A 6000-nucleotide genomic window follows, 5' to 3' on the forward strand; every position below is an offset into this window, starting at 1 on the left:
CACTCTAAACTCTGTTCTTCATGTTCCGAAATTGGACTGCAATCTTTTATCAGTTAGTAGACTTACTCGAGATCTTCATTGTGTTGCTAAATTCTTCCCTAATACTTGTGAATTTTAGGTTTTGGATACGGGGAGGACGATTGGCAGTGCTAGGATATGCTCAGGTCTTTCCTTCTACAAGTCGAGGAAACTTCTAGAGGGCAAACTCACAATGCAGTGTGTGTTCAGTCTACAAACCAGATCAGTAAAAATTCTATTTCCCTTTCCAGTTCAAAAAAGGATGGTGATATAATGTTATGGCACTATCGTCTAGGACATCCTAACTTCATGTATCTTCAAAAGATGTTTCCCTTTTTGTTCAGCAATAAAAGTCCTAAATTTTTTCAATGTGAAGTGTGCCAATTCTCAAAACATACTCGTAGTTCCTATCCTAGCATTCCATATAAGGCATCGCATCCTTTTTCTATGATACACAGTGATGTATGGGGACCTTCTAGAGTAAAAAACCTCACTGGTAATAGATGGTTTATATCTTTTGTTGATGAACACACGAGAGTCACGTGGTTTTTTCTAATGAAAGAAAAATCTGAAGTCAATTCTATTTTTAAGTAGTTTAACACTATGATTCAGACACAGTTTCAAACCAGAATTCAAGTGTTAAAAACTAACAATGCAAGAGAGTATTTTGACACCGTTTTGGGGGAATACTTTACAAGCCAAGGAATTATTTATGTGAGTTCTTGTGTTGATACACCCCAACAAAATGGGGTTGCCGAGAGAAAGAACAGACACCTTCTTGAAGTGGCTTGATCCCTAATGTTTACAACAAATGTTCCTAAATTTTTTTGGGGGGGACGCCATTTTGACTGCTGTCTATCTCATAAATAGGATGCCTTCTAGAGTTTTGAAATTTCAAACACCGCGCCAAGTTCTTCGTCAATCCCATCCAAACACCCACATTCTTTCTACTCTTCCTACAAGAATATTTGGTTGTACCGTATTTGTTCACATTCATACACAACACAGGAGTAAACTTGATCCAAGAGCAATCAAATGCATTTTTGTTGGGTACTCCTCAAACCAAAAAGGCTATAAGTGTTATTCCCCAACCACTCGAAAATTTTACAATTCTATGGATGTCTCTTTCTTTGAACAAACACTTTTCTACAAAATTGATATTCTGAGGGAGAACCTTAATCAGGAAGATCAGCTTTGGGATATTGAGTCCAGTGAGCCATCGTCCCTAAGAAATACAAGTCCATCTTATATCCATATCCAAATTGAATCTGACCCAGAAAATTCATTTCAGCAAAAACCTGATCCACAACTTCCTAACCCAAGTGTTCCAATGGTTCAAAGTGAATCTGAAACTGAGTCTAAAACACCCCAACAATCACAACCTGCAACCATCAATGAGTTTCGTGCCTACTCGAGGATAGACAAGACCAAAAAAGGGAAAGAGCTACAGATATCTGATCAAGGTCATGAATCCAATCCGGTTCCAGAACCACAAAGCTCATCAGGTAACAATGGTACATAATGTGTTCAAATCAATCCTCTTATTGATGATAGGCCTATTGCTTTGAGAAAAGAAAAACGGTTGTGTACTGATCATCCTATTCAGAATTTTGTTTCTTATGGAGGCCTGTCACATAGTTTCCATGCCTTTATCAGCAATCTTGACAAAATACAGATTCCAAGTTCTATTCATGAAGCTCTTAAAGTACCAAAATGGAAGGCTGCTATCTGGGAAGAAATTCGTGCATTAGAAAAGAATGGAACTTGGGAGATATCCGATTTACCATCAGGAAAAACCCCTGTTGGTTGCAAGTGGATTTTCACAGTCAAACAAAATGCAGATGGGAGTATCAACAGATTTAAAGCGAGATTAGTCGCCAAAGGTTTCACTCAATCCTATGGGATCGACTACCATGTAACTTTCGCCCCTGTATCCAAACTAAATACTGTCAAAATGCTGTTTTCACTCGCTGCCAATCTTGACTAGCCTTTATATCTACTAGATATAAAAAATGCATTTCTTAATGGAGATCTAGAGGAGGCAGTATACATGGAGATACCACCTGGTTTTGAAACTCAAGCAACCACCAACAAAGTCTGCAAACTCAAAAAGTCATTGTATGGGTTAAAGCAGTCACCAAAGGCTTGGTTTGATAGGTTCACAAGAGCAATGAAACAGTTTGGTTATGATCAATGTCAAACAGATCACACTATGTTTGTTAAGCACTCACCAGAGGGAAAAAAAGGCAAGACTTATTGTGTATATGGATGATATTATACTAACTGGAGATCATGATAATGAACTACAACAACTCAAAATTTTTTTGGCAAAAGAGTTTGAAATCAAAGATTTAGGCAATCTCAAGTACTTCGTTGGCATGGAGATAGCACAGTCAAGGAAAGGAATCTCAGTCTCACAGCGCAAGTATGTACTAGATCTTTTAAAAGAAACAAGGATGCTTGGATGCAAGCCTGCTGATACTCCTATGGATTCCAATTCAAAACTGGGGAGCAAAGGTGAAAGTGCACTAATTGATAAAGGAAGGTACCAAAGATTGGTTGGAAAACTCATTTATCTCTCACATACCAGGCCAGACATATGTTTCGTTGTAAGCATGGTAAATCAATTCATGAACCAACCGAGGAGCACATGGAAGCAGTTTACAGGATATTGAAGTACTTAAAGATGACACCTAGTCTTGGATTGTTTTTCAAGAAAACAGAAGACAAAGATGTCAAAATCTTTATTGATGCAGATTGGGCAAGATCTATAACTGATAGATGATCAACCTCAGGATATTGCACATATGTATGGGGAAATCTGATCACTTGGCGCAGCAAGAAGCAATCAGTTGTGTCTCGAAGTAGTGCAGAAGCAGAATTCAGAGCATTGGCTCATGGGATATGTGAAGGAATATGGCTTAAGAGGATATTAATTGAACTAAAAATCCAGTTGGCCGAACCAATAAAAATGTTCTGTGACAATCAATCTACAATTAGCATAGCAAAGAATCCAGTGCTTCATGATAGGACAAAACATGTGGAGATCGATCGGCATTTTGTGAAAGAGAAGATAGAGACAGGCATGATATCACTCATATACATTCCAACCTATCAACAAGTTGCAGATATTCTAACTAAGGCTGTGCCCAAGAAGATATTTGGGATACTTAATTGCAAGCTAGGTTTACTTAACATCTACACCTAGCTTGAGGGGGAGTGTGGAATTCCGCGATTGGTTAGGTATTTTAAGGAAGTTTAAATTGAGTAGAACGAGGGAATATTATTCCTAGAATAAAGGGAGTTGGTTACAGCTAAATTAACTCCTATTTAGGTTTAGTTTCTTTTCTTGAGATTCCTAAATTATTGTAGCCTTGTTTTTAGGGATTCCTAGTTTGTTGGGGAGAATATTTCTCCTTTCCTTGTATATGTACTTGGGACTTCTCTTGACAAAATAAGAGAGATTTTTCTTCCTAATTAACTGCAGAAAGTTTTAAGTAAACTTGCATATAAATGAAGAGAAACAAATTCTTACCATAATCCATAATAGACAAAAAGTCTATTATGAATTTTGGAGGTTTTTCTTTTATTTAAAAAAAAAAAAAAAACTGATAATAAATGCCAAACTATTTAAAAAAATGAAAAAAATCTTATAATTGAGGATGATCAAAGATACCAAAAAGAGCCTTAGTTACTTTTCGGGGAGGATACTCGTCTATTCTATTAAGTTACTTAGGGTTTAGGGTTTAGGTGTATTCGTTATTGTGTGGTTAGAAAGGGAAATATCACTAGGATACAACAACCCATTAGATGGAACCGAACTACTTTTCGAGGAGTATAATCGTCTATCTGGAGGGGATACTCGTCTATTCTATTAAGTTACTTAGGGTTTAGGGTTTAGGAATTAGGAGTATTAAGTTATTGTGTGGTTAGAAAGAGAAATATCACCGGGATACAACAACCCGTTGGATGGAACCAAACTACTTTTTGGGGAGGATAATCGTCCATCTGGAGGGGATACTCATCTATTCTATTAAGTTACTTAGGGTTTAGGGTTTAGGAGTATTCGTTATTATGTGGTTAGAAAGAAAAATATCACCGGGATACTATAACCCATTGGATGGAACCAAACTACTTTTCGGGGAGGATAATCGTCCATCTGGAGGGGATACTCGTCTATTCTATTAAGTTACTTAGTAATTCCTTTTAGCTATCGTCTTGTTCTAGCTGAACTCAATATAGGTGTTTTTTTATGGATTGCCGTTTCAAGTTTGCTCCTATTGGGCTTCTTATGTGAGGATATGGATCAAATAATAACTCTTATTTTTCAGGTGGTCTATGAGCTGCTGCTTATTCAATTAGTTATGAAATACATGTTTCCTTTTTTCAGGGAATATTGAAATGATTTCTTCCATTTTATCCAAAGGCAGCAATCAATTATGTCGTAAGAACTTCCAAGTTCCAACTATGAATAAAAAACGGATTGGAGCCCTTAGATCTCGACAGAACAATTCGGGAAAAGGATCCTTCACTGGAGTTGAATTTTTGCTAAAAGGAAGGCCTGGATCAAGTTTCTTATGCTTTCTTGTCCTCTCCCACATGCACCGCCAAGTATCCTTTCAGCACCGCTGTCACTGGCTTTGCTTCAAATGGCTTTGACCTAGAGGCTTACCTCGATTTGAGTATATCACAGCATTAGCCCCTTCACTCCTCACTTCAGACTGAGACCCCAGTCAGGTTTCAGTTTCAGTCATGAATGAGAAAATAAGAATAAGATATGCAAGGTAAGCTTAGATCTTTTTTCCTTCATTTTCTTCACGTTTCTACTGCCTCTTTTTAGTAACCCTTTTCACCTGTGAGGAACTTTTCGATCCCTGATTTTGGAATAACTGATTTTGCGGGAAGTTTGGAGACAAAGGATAGAAGAAGACGACAAGAAAGAAAAAGAAAGTTTGGGACGAAAATCATGATTTTGAGGGTAATATTATGTAATGAAAACTGTTACCTTTGGGCTTTTCAAAGGCAGACAATCATCGTGAGACAAAGGGAATAATTGGCTTCAGAATTCAGATGTTTGATACTAATTTTACTTTTAGCTATTGCCTTGTCACGCAGAAGAAACATTTCTCTTTGTCATTCTGTGTGTTTGTGGTATCTTCCCACTTTGCCATTTTGACCAGAAGATTCCTGTTTTGCAGATTTTGAAGGAGTTTCTTGCTGCTGCTGAAGGTGATGTGAACTAGACCTAGGGCTAAGGGTATTTTAGTAATTTCCCTAAATCTAAGGGTTGCCCAGGAAATCCAGCAAATAGGAGGCTGAATCGGGAGGATTAGGGTATCTTAAGGCTCTAAAACCCTGTCACAATTGGTAATTCAGATCTGAAAATTCAATTAAACGTCAAATCAGGGTTTGTAAAGGGTTCAGCTAGGGTTAGGGAATGGAAGCAACCTTGCTGTCCTGCAGTTTTAGAACAGTAGATGTTAATGTTCTGCAAGTTCAGAACTTGATGTCAGTGGGTCAAGGGCTCAGGTTTATCTGAATTTTAGAAACTTAGGGTTTTCTTGAGTTTTAAATTCTGCAGAATTTCCTAAGGGAGAATATGAAGTGCAGGCTTTTTCTAAGTCAAGGAAACTAAGCAGTTTTGGGCAAGTAACTTTAGGATTACAACCTAGGGCTAGGTGCAATCCGAGAGGAAGAGGAAAGAGACTGAATGGGGCTGGGAAAGAGGGATTAACAGAGAGAGGGGGCTGCTGCTATCGCAGGGAAGAGCAAGGGAGGGGAGAGACCTACGGCTGCAAGGGGGAGTGATAGGAGTTTGCTGTAGTTGAAGGGAAGGGAGAGGGAGTAGGTGCGATGGGATTGGGGTGGGTTTCTAGATCTGAGAAAGAGGGGAAAGGGCAGGGAAGCCTACAGTGGAAGGGGGAGGGTATTCTAGGGCCACACAAAAAAGGGGAAGGGTGTGGAGGGGCTGCAGACGAGAGG

The sequence above is a fragment of the Hakea prostrata genome, chromosome 4, assembly GCF_041222555.1.
Source record: "Hakea prostrata isolate BN-2017 chromosome 4, UWA_Hpros_2, whole genome shotgun sequence".
Taxonomy (NCBI): Eukaryota; Viridiplantae; Streptophyta; class Magnoliopsida; order Proteales; family Proteaceae; genus Hakea; species Hakea prostrata.